We start from the raw sequence: 13,277 nt of genomic DNA on the forward strand, positions 1-13,277 counted from the left end.
CTTTGAGAAAATAGCAAAAATAAAAGAAATTTTATAATCTCAAGTTTTGTTTGCTATCACTTTTTTATAACATATAAAACTTTATGAGACAAACCTGAGACCACCCCCCTTTATTTTCCAGATCAAAAAAAATAAAACAAACCAACAACTATTTTTTTCATAATAAGTTACAAATATAAAACTTAATATTTGAAGAGATTATTCAGTTGTCCTTTGCACCTAATTAGTGTTCAAAGAAGGAAACAATTTAAAACATTATCTTTCATGAAACTCTGGTGTTCAAAATGAAGAGATAAAATTTAGAGAAAGCTTTTCCTCTGACAGCTAAACTTTGAAATAGTCTCTAGATAAAGGAAAAGCATAAAAGTTCAGATTGTCCCAAATCTAAATTCCTTTTTAAGGGCAAAGGAAAGCAAAAACCCACTTAGCTGTAGACAAATGGATTGGTTTAATACCATAACCTGTTGATCATTGGTTAAGATTTTAATATATGGTGTCAGAAGATAAAATAATAACAAAAATTTGCTTTTGGGGATCCTTACATTATCTCTTAAAAATTAAATTTTACATAGAAGTTCATTATAAAATAGTCTTACCCTAAAAAAACCATGAAAAACTTCAAATATGAATTAGTTTGTTTCATTAAAGCTAAGATTCCATCTACATGAAATGTCTACATTTTGAAGCATAAATCCACAAGAATTGTCCACTATTTTAATAGCAGAGTAGTGAGCATCACTAAAGGTTCTACCCTGTCTCTATAAAGAATTTTTTTCATTGCAAATAATAGATATAGGCTCAAAATAACTGATGCAAGGGGGGGGGGGAGAAAATAAAGAAAAAGGGAGAGAGAGGAAGATGAGGAAGTTGTTGGAAGATTATAAACTTTTGTTGCATTCTTCTCTTTCTGTAGACCATTTTTCTCAGCTTTTTGGTATATAAGAGGAGGGATTGCTACCTGAGTTTAGGTGCCAGCTAAGATTAGCATTAGCACATCTGAATGTAAAATTCTGTATTCCTTGGAAGGAAGAATCTGATTGGCCCAGCTTTATGTGTTTATTTCTCACCTAACCAACTGCGGGTAGAGTCTCATAAACTAAATGTGGCTGTAGAATCTGCTCCTGTTAATGGGAGAGCAGTACTCTGTGTGTGTGTGGGGGGGGGGGAGTGGGAGAGGGGGGAGAGGGGGAGAGGTGGGGGGTAAGGGGGGGGGGATTGGGGCTTGGGGGTGGAGGAGGGCAGTCATGGCCTAATATATACCCTGGTCTTAAAATCCTGTCTGCACTTCTAGGCTCACAATATTCCTATCTACAAAACATTCTGAAATATATGTATGTCCATTTGGTCCAGTCTATACTTGTATTGTTTATAATGTTTATATTACTACTTGTCCATATTGCAAATACATGTATCAAAAAGAATATTAAAAATTCAGAGTGTTGTAGACTTGCAGAATGAAGTAACCATGCCTACATTTTTATTTTAAAAAAATCAGTGTGGTAGGCTGAATAAAGATATTCAAGTCATAAATAATCTCTAGAACCTGTGAATGGAACTTGCAGACATGCTTAAATTAAGGATATTGAGATGGGGAAAGGATATTGAATATCAGAGTGGACCCTAAATATATCTTCTAAGACTTACAGGATAAAGGAAGAAAAGTTTTACTACACAGAAGAGAAGGCCATGTGGTTCTGAAACCAGAGATTGGAGTGATGCTTTTAGGATGAGAAGAGCCCAAAAGTCAAGGAAGATAGGAAGCCACTGGAAGCTGAAAAAAGATGACAGAGTCTTTGCTGGAGCCTCCAGAAGGAACCAGCTCTGCCAACAATGTAGTTTGGCTCAGTGAAACTGATTTTGGACTTCTGACCTTCAAACCATAAAAGAATAAATGTGTTGGTTTAGGCCACCAAGTATGTAATTCGTTGGAGCAGCCACAGGAAACTAATATAATTCTATATGATAAAAGCCTAATGTGCAAAATGTCCCCTCAGGCAGTCATTGGACTTGGAGACTGGGAGTTCAACCACTTGCTATGACGTGCACTGACCACCAGGGGGTGGCGTGGAACATGGTGGGCATCAGTGATGCGCTGCCACCTCTCGCCAGCTATTTGGGGGCGGGAGTGATGGGACGGTGGTGCGGTGAGAATGTGGGATGTCTGCTGAGCTTACTCTCTCTCCCCCTGCTACCCTCCCCCAGGATGCCTAATCTCTTTTCTTTTAAAATATATATATATATATTTATTGATTTTAGAAAGGAAGGGAGAGGGATAGAGAGATAAGAAACATCAGTGATGGGAGAGAATCATTGATCGGCTGCCTCCTGCACACCCCCCACTGGGGATTGAGCCTGCAACCCAGGCATGTGCCCTTGGCTGGAATCGAACCTGGAATCGAACCAGTCCACAGGCCGACGCTCTATCAACTGAGCCAAACCAGCTAGGGCGCCTAATCTCCTTTTGAGAGCAACTTTCATTCACTGAGTCATTAACAAATGTAGAGAGAGGGGGTCGGGCTAGAAAAGGTCAATGGGGGAAAAAAGGGGGTATATGTAATACTTTCAACAGTAAAGATTAAAAAAATAAAAACTATTGGAGCAATACAGTAGAAAGAGACCATGTCCAGACTGTTGGGGTAGGGGCGTCAGAAAAGTCCTGACCTTTGAATTGAGTCTTGAAGGCAGCATAGACTTTAGTCTGGTGAACAGGGTGGGGGGTGAGGGGAGGGGGGTATGTCCTAGGGTGAGAAGCAGTGTGGTGCTGCAGGGCATGTGGCACAACTGCTGCTGACCAATAGGCAGGGATTAGCTACATGTGGCTATTGATCCCTTTTATCATAAATATTTGATCATGAAAATTTTGGAACATAAAACAAAGTTGAAAGAATATTACAGTGAATACTTGTATACTGCTTCCCAGATCCTTCTATTAATATTTCTATGCTATTTGGTCACATTTGAATTTCCAAACTAAGAAAAAAATAGTAAGCGCTAATAAGGATATTTTTAGGCTATCATAAATTACCATTTTTTTTATTGTCTCTTTCCAAAGTCAGACTTCCACTGGAATCAGAGGTTATATGAATAAAATTTTCTGAAAGATCTCATATAAAGAAATTAATGGTGCATTTATGGTATTAAATAAACAAAGGAAAACACTATTATAGAAAAATATAATCTATAGACTATATAATGCTTTCATCTATCAAAAAAAAATGCCTTTTGTTTTCTGTTATTTTTTGTTTTGTTTTATTTTGTTGCACTGTAAAAGGGTTTATGCTGATTAGGAATACTGGGTTTGTGATTTAAATTACAGTTGGTGGTCTAAATTCCCCCATTCAACTGATAATTGGATTTCCAGTTTCTAGATTTTTATGAAGGTTATGCTGTCAAACATTCTGAGGATTTTTTAAAGTTCTGTACACTTTTATGGTAATTTAAGTAGGCTACTAAGACTTTGTTTTGAATATGTATTATAAATATGAATAACATGAAAAGATGTGATGAGAAATAATCTCTCTCCTATAAATGAATGCTTTGCTAATGCATATTGCATGTGAGAAGGCTTTAGAAATGAGGCATTTCTGGGAATATGTGAGATGTAATTTAGAACTATGCCTTAGTCCAATTGTTCTAAACTTCGGTGCACATAAGAATTACCTGCAGAGCTTATTAAAATGCAGATCTCATTTGATCCCCCAAATTCTAATCAGTAGGCCGAGGACAGGCTCCAGAACGTGCATTTCTAGCAAAGGATGCAGACGGTGCCAGAGCACACTTACAGAGAAACTATTGGACACATGCCAACTCTGTGGCACTCAGGTTGGAGCAGTTATCCATTTGGACAAGATATTCATGGGCTTTTGTTGAGCACTTGTTATGTGTTACTACTAGTAATATTACGACAGGTTATTTGAACCAATCCTCCTGCTAAGAACAGCTAAAATGATGGATAAAATGTATGTGTGTGTGTGTGTGTTTTTATAAAGCACCTTAAAGGCATTTTACCATTAGGTAAGAAATTATCAGCCTGAAATCTAAGCGGAGGTAGGAACCTTGAGAGTTGCTAAGAACCAAAGTTACTTATATTCTGAGGGTGCTTGCTGAAAGAAGAAAAATTGAGGGGGCAATTTGCATAGTTTGGGCTATGGACATTCAAGGTAGGGAGTCTAGTGGGAAACCCCCTGCTTCCCCACAGAGTTGGGACTCCACAGGGCTAGACTCCAGGGTAGGATGGCCCAGCAGCAACTCCCCCAACCCTCACTGCTGGAGTAAACAGGGAAATTGCCCTGGTTCTGAGCAGTTGGGGAAAAGAAGAGGGCCCTTGTATGGGAACTTGTAGCCACAAGCCGGCATTTGTGCTGTTTTTCAGCCCAAATTTATATCATCTGAGTGGTGCAAACTATTCCATCGTGCAAGCAAATGGGGGATGGAGGACCAACCTGGAGGCTCATAGAGTGGGAACTTGCCAAGGGTCTCTAGTCTACGGTAAACAGGGTAAAGGGTACTTGGCATTTGTTCCCCCACCCTCCTCCCTTCAGTGAGCAAGGTGAAATTCAATTGCTCCAGCAAGAAAGAAAATCAATGTAACTCACCTGGCTCTCATTTCTTGCTCAATTTCTTACTCAGTAACCTGCTGATTAAAAATTTACTTCTCATAGAGATATTTTTCACAGGATCAGAATATATTAGTGAGTGAATACGAGAATTTTGATAGTTACATAAATTGGCAGTCTGCTTTACATGCCAGTCTCTTGAGTCCAGTGGTATGAGTCTGTCCCCTGGACACTACTGGTTTCTGGGTGCTCTGGCAAGAATAGTCTCTCCGTCTACAGGACTGAAAATCGTACCCTGCCTGTGAAATCCTCGGTGACTTATTGCCAGGCTGGTAAGTCTTGTCTGGAGGCCATCAAGTCAGGCCACCAATCCATTCCTTTTGAACAACTGTAGTACATTTCCCCCCAAAGCTAGCACATGCAAAAGAAGTATTTACTTGTTTTCCACAGAATATCCATAAACCAAGAACAATCGGGTATGTTAAGTCTGGAAAGAGCACTGTCCTAGGAGTCAGAAGAAGTAGGTTTAAATTCCATCTCTGCTACTCACTTGCTTGGTGGTTATTGGCTGTTTGGACAATTTCATCATCTGTAAGATGAAGTTGATCATATTTACCTTACAGTATAATTATGGATATTAAATAGAATAAAATACATAAATATGTCTAACATAATAAAATGACATTTATTTTTAAATGCCAATAAAGGTTAGTTACCTTCCTTGCTTCCTTCCACTACTTACTCATAATACAGACACAGTTTAGATTTTTTTCCCCTCCTCCTATCACGCTTGTGTGTGGAAGGGCTGGGATTGGTTTGCTGCTGCTGCTAACCACAGTAAGAGGAGAGTAATATAGAAAAATCAGTGCCATCTTTATCAAGGAAATTTGGCTTTCTAGAGTTTTTCCCCTTGCCCTCCCAAAAAGAAGAAAAGAAACTGCAAAGGTTGAGAAATAGTGGCCATAGAAGTATGAGGAAAGGCAGTGGGGGTGTTATCCTAGAGGCCAAGGGAAGAAGGCATTTCGAAAGGGTGCGGTCAAGATATTGTAAAGGGTCAAACCAGTTCAAATGTTGTAGAGAAATCAAGTAAATGTAAAGTGAGACCTTTCCATTTGACTTGTAACTTGGAGGCGATTGGTGGTCTTAGCAACAGCATTTCAGTAGACTGGGGGGAAACCGAGTTTGCAACAGGTTGAGGAGAGAGAGGAAGGAAAAGAAGCAGACCAGAGGAATTTGGACAAATGTTTTCAAGTCTGGCTCTGAAGGGAAGGGAAGAGAAAGGGCAGGAGATCTAGGAGGACATGAGACTGGGAAAGTTCGTTTGCTTAGGAGAGAACCGCAGAAGTTAAAATACTGCATGGAGTGGTGATAATAGAGGGGAAAATACAAGGTCAGAAGGTGGGGTATAATGGAGAGGGAAGCTCCAGAGAGGCAGAGGAGGCTGGGACCAGGGCTCAGGGGGAAAGGTAAGCCTTAGAAGGAGGGACACCTTATTTCGTTGTAACGGGTTCAATTTGGATTTGGAGCCAGGAAGGTGAGGGACCGCTCCTGGCTGGCTTCTGTTTTCTCTGTGAAGTAGGAGCCTAAGTTGTCCTCTGAGCATAAGGAGGGAGGAGGGAGAGGATTAGATGTTGGAGGGAAACGGACAAGGTCAGAAAAAGAAAGGGTCTGGGGCATGGAGGGGAAACCTGACCAGAGGAACATGGTAAGATTGCAGAGCAGTGCTGCGAGCCCAGCTGAAACGGATCGCTCTGAATTTGTCCTGGGACCAAGATGTAAGGCTCTGGCTTTCTTCAGGCACTGGGGAGGGAATAGCTGGGTTTTCCCATCATGTTGCACAGGGGTGTGCTAGTAAGTGCTTCAAAACCGCTTTAGAGGGTGCAATGGGAGTAACCTTGATTTGTAGCAATGGTATAAGCACTCCCAGGACAGACTTCAAGCTACCATTGTGATGTCCTGAACTCAGTCTTGGGAAGAGATGCCCAGTAACACACAATGATATAGTGTTCCAACCATACAGACATAATAGACATAAAGAATCTTCAGCACATAGAAAATAGTAAAATGGAGTAAAATAATTAAGTAGTGATGAGTTTTTATTACTTACTACCATTGTTTTTATAGAATTTTCTTAATTATAAGTTTATATGCTTTAATATTTAATAATAACTATTTTAATACCTAGTATGCGAAATTCCTGAAAATTGTACAATCAGCTCTCTCGAGACAGCCTGAGCAGCTCCAGCATACCACTGGTTGTAGGGAGCCAGGTTGAAATGGCCTATACTCAGGGGTTGGGTAGGATTGGGGGGAAGGGAGCTGAGACATGAATGACAGGGTTGCTTTTTCTGGTGGACTCCGCTGGGCCTGGCAGAGGAAGCCCAAGTTCACTAGGAATGGGGACTGGAAATGATTGAAAAAGCTTGACTCTGGGGGAAAGGATGGAGTGTTAGGTGGAACATGAATCAAGGGTCAAACTATTCAATCTTGGAGCAGTTACCATGTTTGTATCTATTTTTCAACACTGAGTTTCTTCTCATCCTTTATAATAAAAGGCTAATATGCAAATCAACCAAATGGCAGAATGACCAATTGCTATGATGCACACTGACCACCAGGGGGCAGACCCTCGATGCAGGAGCTGCCCCCTGATGGTGAGCACCACTTAGCCAGAAGCCGGGCTCATAGCTGGTGAGCGCAGCAGCGGTGGCAGGAGACTCTCCCACCTCTGCAGCAGTGCTAAGGATGTCTGACTGATGGCTTAGGCCTGCTTCCCATGGACTCCAGGACTGCAAGAGGGCACAAGCCGGGCTGAGGGACCGCCCCCCCCCACCCCAGTGCATGATTTTCGTGCACCAGGCCTCTAGTTGTACTATAAGTATTCTTTACAAGTCTGATGGTGGAGGTTGCCGTCAACTGGGAGAAGGTGCTGCAGGAGGAGAGCAGGGAGAGTGACTGCATGCAAGTCCAGCGCAGGAAACCTGGGCTCCCTGGGTAATGTCAGAAGAAAGTCACCTCTACAGAGGCAAGCTGAGCTGTGAGTCCTGCAGTTCGAAGTTTCCCTGAGCTGTGTTTTGTTATAGGTTGGCCGGGAGATAAACTGGGGGATGGAAGCTCTTTTGTTTCTAAAATTACACTATAGGAATGAATGCCCTGCACCTAAGTTTCTTCTTTCAAGTAGCTTACTAATTAAACTAGATTTTAAAAATTTTCTTTCTTCTTGAAGGTCTTTGTATAAGGTGTAAGAATAATTCTGTTTCAATGATGTTCACTGCATGCTTCTGCTATTGGAAAGTCACTTCCTATAAGAGAGCTAACACATTGATGGCATCAGTTTGGCTTTTATAATGCTGACTGAGTGTAATTCAGAATCATGTTTGATGTGAGATACCTCAACAGGCAGCATTTTCACTCTTTTCAGAGAAAATTTTTTTTACATATATTTTTATTGATTTCAGAGAGGAAGGGAGAGGGAGAGAGAGATAAGAACATCAATGATGAGAGAGAATCATTCATTGAACGGCTGCCTCCTGCATGCCCCGCACTGGGGATTGAACCCACAACCTGGGCATGTGCCCTGATAGGGAATCGAAGCATGACCTCCTGGTTCATAGGCTGATGCTCAACCACTGAGCCACACTGGCTGGGCATCAGAGAACACATTTTAAAGAGTAGTTGTATTGTCAACATCTCCCTACTTGTAAATATCCTGCCTGTTCGAGCTACAGTTGCAATTACAAAGACATTTAGAGATTTTATTCTATTTGATCAGGTTTTATAAATAGTAACAAGGAAAATCTAGGGAGAAAATAAACAAATTTATTAACAATAAGAAAAAAGGCATATGTTAGTGTAGCAGTTTCCAGAACAGTTAAATTATGGGGAGAGGTGAGACGTTGGGGATGGGGGCAAGGCAAACATATAGTTGGCAAAACAGGACATTAAGAAAAAATTACCAGTTGCTGTCATCACCATTTCACAAAAGAAAGATCTTTTAATATTAAATAAATAGTAAGGAAAGAGTCTTTGAATACTAGTAAAAGCTAATCCTTTAAAAAAGAGTTTATGAGGAAACTTAGTACATTGATTTTTATTTTCCCCATTTAGGGCTTAACAGTGAAAGTATTTTTCATGAAACCGTTGTAGGACACGGATATTTGAGCTTTTAAAAATTCACCATTTCTTTTGTCTACCTTTTTGATAAATCCTTAAAATTCTGCTGTGGAAGGAAAGAAAGTAAGAAAAAAATAAAAATAAAAGCAACAGTGTGATGTTTAGAGTTTTAAAAGTCAGTTTTCTTTGAAAAGCAAAAAGTGCTACAGGCGATTCCCATGGCTCTGCTAGGAAGAAGGAGGATGTGATTGGGAGCAGGCATGATTATGTGGCCTGGAGTCTGGCACAATAGGGTATGGCTTTCAGAACTGGGCCAGGATTAAACAATGAAACATCTGAAAAAGAAAGAAAATCTACCTCATTTACAATAGCATTAAAAACAATAAAATACTTAGGAATAAATTTAACCAAGGAAGTGAAAGACCTATAGAATGAAAATTATGGAAAGAAATTGATGAAAAACTTTGGTGAAAAAAATTGCAGAAGACACAAACAAGTGGAAATATATCTTATGTTCATGGATCAAAACAACTTATGTTGTTAACATGTCCATACTATCCAAAGCTATCTATAGGTTTAAAACAATCCCTATCAAAATTCCAGTGGTATTTTTCACATAAATAGAGAAAACAATCCTAAAATGTGTATGGAACCACAAAAGACTGTGAACAGCCAAGGTCATATTGAGAAAGACAGGGTATCACACTTCCTGATTGCAAACTACAGGGAGGGGCAAAAGTAGGTTTACAGTTGTGAATATGCAAAACACAGTTTATTCTTCTATTACTTTTAAGAATTGCATTATGTCCCATATGAACAACTTTTACCCCCACCCTGTATACTACAAAGCTACAGTGATTGAAAGGTTAAAGTCGGTGGTATGAGGGCAGGCTAAATAGCCATCTTAAGTGATTACAGAAAATTGAATTATTTAAGAAAAAGGGTATGGGGGGCAGCATCCAAAGGGAAGAGCTACACAGCACCTAGCCAAGGGGTTTTGATTGGGTCGATGATGGCAGCACCTAGAAGCTGGAGTCTCGTCCATATATATGCAGACACTGACAAGAAACGTTTGTCCGTGGGTTTTAGGGGTTTGGTTGGTGGGTTTAGAATGTGAATGTGGGATCAGGTGCTTCTGGGCAGTTTTAGTTCCTTATAGGGTTTGATTCCTGGTGTTGGGCGTTTCCTGTCTGACAAGTTTTCCTGGTATTCCTTCTCCTGTGGCGGGAACCTTGGACAAGTCTTCCTAGTCTTTGTTCTCCTGTGGCGGGGAAGCTTACAAAATGACCCTTTAAGGATTATATTGCTTTGTATGTCCTACCAGTGATTAAAACAGTATTGTGCTGGTATAAAAATAGATACATAGACCAATAGAACAGAATAGAGAACCCAGAAATAAATTCCTGCATATATGGTCAACTGATATTTGACAAGGGAGCCAAGAATATTTAATGGATAAGGAATAGTTTCTTCAATAAACAGTGTTGGGAAAAGTGGATCATCACATGTGGTAAAATAAAATTGGACCCTTGTTTAACACCACGAAAATTAATTCAAAATGAATTAGACTTAAACATAATTAAGAAGTACATATTGATAGTTATAAAATAGTCATGGGGATGTAGTAAAATACAGCATAGTAAATATAGTCAATAATATTGTAATAATAATGTATGGTGCCAGGTGGGTACTTGAAAAATTGGGGGGATGACTTTGTAAAGTATATAATTGTCCTACCACTGTGCTGAACACCTAAAACTAACACAGAGTAGTATTAAATGTAAACTGTAATTGAAAAATAAAATTAAAAAATAAAAGAAAATAAGGAATAACAAGTGTTGGTGAGAATGTGGAGAAAAGGGAACTCTTATGCACTATTGATGAGAATGTAAACTGGTACAGCCACTATAGAAAACTGTATGGAAACTCCTCAAAAAATTAAACATAGAACTACCATGTAATCTAGCAATCCCACTTCTGGATATATACCTAAATGAAATGAAATTAATGTCTCAATAAATATCTGCATTCATATGTTAATTGCAGCATTATTTATACTAACCAAACATGTGGAAACAACATAAGTGCCCATCAATGGATAAATGGATAAAGAAAATGTTCTAATACGCAATGAAATGTTATTCAGCCATGACTCATTTACACTTATCAACAAACATTATTTCTATCGCAATTAACTAATCAGTACTATAATGTTAAGGCAATTATATTAGACATTGTTTCCAAGAGATTGAGTTACATCAAACGATTCCCATGTTGGCGTAGAGTTCCAGGCCAGGTATTTTCCAAAGGCCATGTGCTATGAATATTGGTGCCACATCTGGGTTTCTGTGGGCCAGAAGGGGTTCTCACAACCAGAGCAGGCATGAAGCACAGATACACGAGCTACACTATAATGGACAATAGTAAACTATTTTGGAACCATCAATGAGGAAAGGTCAAAGAGGTTAATACCAGGGTTGGGAAAGGAAGAAACTCAACTACCAGCGGTGAAACCTTAAAAAACTTGAACAAGTAGTAAAGTATAAATGAATGAACAAATGAACAAATGAACATGTAACAGTCAGCAATGTGTCCAGAATGCTTTTTAAAAGCACACGCTTCCCAAGCTCAATAGCTGAATACCTTCACCGGCATCGTATCACATGTACACATACAAACCCAAATTTTAAAAAATGATTTGTTTTTCTCAGTAGGCACAATTCGATATATTTGAAAATAACAATTTTGCAACTTGATAGGAGCAGAGAGAAGCTAGCTCGGCTTGTCTAAGAAAAGAGCAATGAAGACCTGCATCCCACCTTTCTCTTTTTGAGTCGTTTGTTGCTTTAACCATTTCACGCCAGATGTCTCAGCGGGTGTTCTAGACTCTCTTTGGGTATTGCTGCCCTGAGGTCTGGCGCAATGTAATCCTTTCCCAGAAAGGAAGGAATTCCATTATTTCAGTGCTTGATATGAGCTAGCTTGTTAGCCATGTGCTATCTAATTCAATCCTCCTCCTGCAGCTTTATTGGTAAGGAGATATTGGTAGGGAAATATTGGTAAGGAGTTTTGCCAATGAAGAAATTGAGGCCCAGAGAACTAAAAAGATTTGCCTAAGTTTCATGGTTCATTTTCACAGAGAACTCGGCTCCTCAGCTGCCTTCTAGCTGCCTCTCCTGGCACAAAACCCATTCTGTAAGGAACATCTGTAACACATGATTCCCCTGACGGCCAGGAGACCAAGCCCAAATTTGCAGGAAACGGTTGCTGTTTGGAGGGGCCGCAACACAAAAGGCCAACCCAAACAGTGTATTTTTGACTTTCAAGGAAGATTTGGATTTAAATCTAGCAGACATGTACCGAGTACTTTCTCTGATCAGACCGCATGCTATATACTTTCACATATCTCTACTGTCAAACAAGTGATTTTATTGAGATGCACTAAGAAGTTTCATATTTTTAAAAAGTGGATTGTACCCTATGGTTCAAGAGAGACACTTTCAGAGTTTTGTCTGTATCTCCTCTTCTTGAGAAGCAAGCTCATTTGGGTCAGTAGCCAATGAGCGGGCGAGCACAGGGCGGGGCAGGGGCAAAGCAATACCTACATCAAAGAAATTTGTTTCTTCAAGCTCTTCTGACAGTGAAGTTGACAAAAAGTTAAAGAGGAAAACAAGTTAGTTCAGAAAAACATGTAAAGAAGCAAAAGACTGGTACAACGTCAAGGCCCTGCCAACAGCAGAAACGATAACATGCTTCAGACTGGGGAAATGAGGTACGTCAGCGTTCGGGACTTTAAAGGAAAAGTCCTCACTGATATTAGAGAATACCGGATGAATCCAGAAGGTGCATTGACACCAGGAAGGAAAGGTATTTCTTTAAATCCCAAGCAATGGAGGCAGCAGAAGGAACAGATTTCTGACTTTGATGAAGCAGCAAGAAAACTGTAAAATCAGAGCCATATAAAACCTGTACTGTTCTAGTTGCTTTAATTTGTCTTTTTGTTTTCTAAACGCTATTTTCCAAGCTATTGTACTAGTATATTTGGATGGCAGAACAATTTGTAAGAATACTGTTTAAAAAATGTGGATTATGAAAATGTTCTCAATGAAGCTGATTGCCAACTTTACTAAGGAGGATTGCTTTGTGGTCTAAATGGGGATGGCCATCTTCTCACATGACTGCTTCCCTGGCCCCAGTGATTGGTCCAAGAGATTGGCACATGGTCCAAGTTAGAACGTCCCAACTCCTTTCAGATTTCTCAAAGTGGAGCTCCAGAGATTCACACCCATGTTCTCCTTTCTGGTTGTGGCCCTCTGAGGGTGCGAGCCTGGAGCCACCAGTACCTCCCTTGAAGAGACAGACTATCCTGGGGGTGCCAGAGCCTCTGGGCTCAGTCTTCCCTCAGACCCGCTGTGGTCTGCCCTTCTCATGATTTAGCTATGTGAGACAATCGATTAATTTGTTTTCTTAGGCAAAAAATGGGGTTGTTTCATGCTACCAAAGAGTTCTACACTAAATATATCAATGAAATATGTTTTGTTTGTATACTTACCTGAATGAATGTATGAGGTGATAGAAAGCATACTGGACTTGAAATAATATTAGAAC

The 13,277-nt window shown here is 39.9% G+C and overlaps 1 pseudogene; it reads left to right on the forward strand.

Moving 5' to 3' along the window:
• The first annotated feature begins 6,258 nt into the window (after nucleotides 1–6,258).
• LOC102773135 lies at nucleotides 6,259–12,616 on the forward strand (annotated as a pseudogene).
• Nucleotides 12,617–13,277: the final 661 nt, after the last annotated feature.

The sequence above is a fragment of the Myotis davidii genome, unplaced genomic scaffold, assembly GCF_000327345.1.
Source record: "Myotis davidii unplaced genomic scaffold, ASM32734v1 scaffold674, whole genome shotgun sequence".
NCBI lineage: Eukaryota > Metazoa > Chordata > Mammalia > Chiroptera > Vespertilionidae > Myotis > Myotis davidii.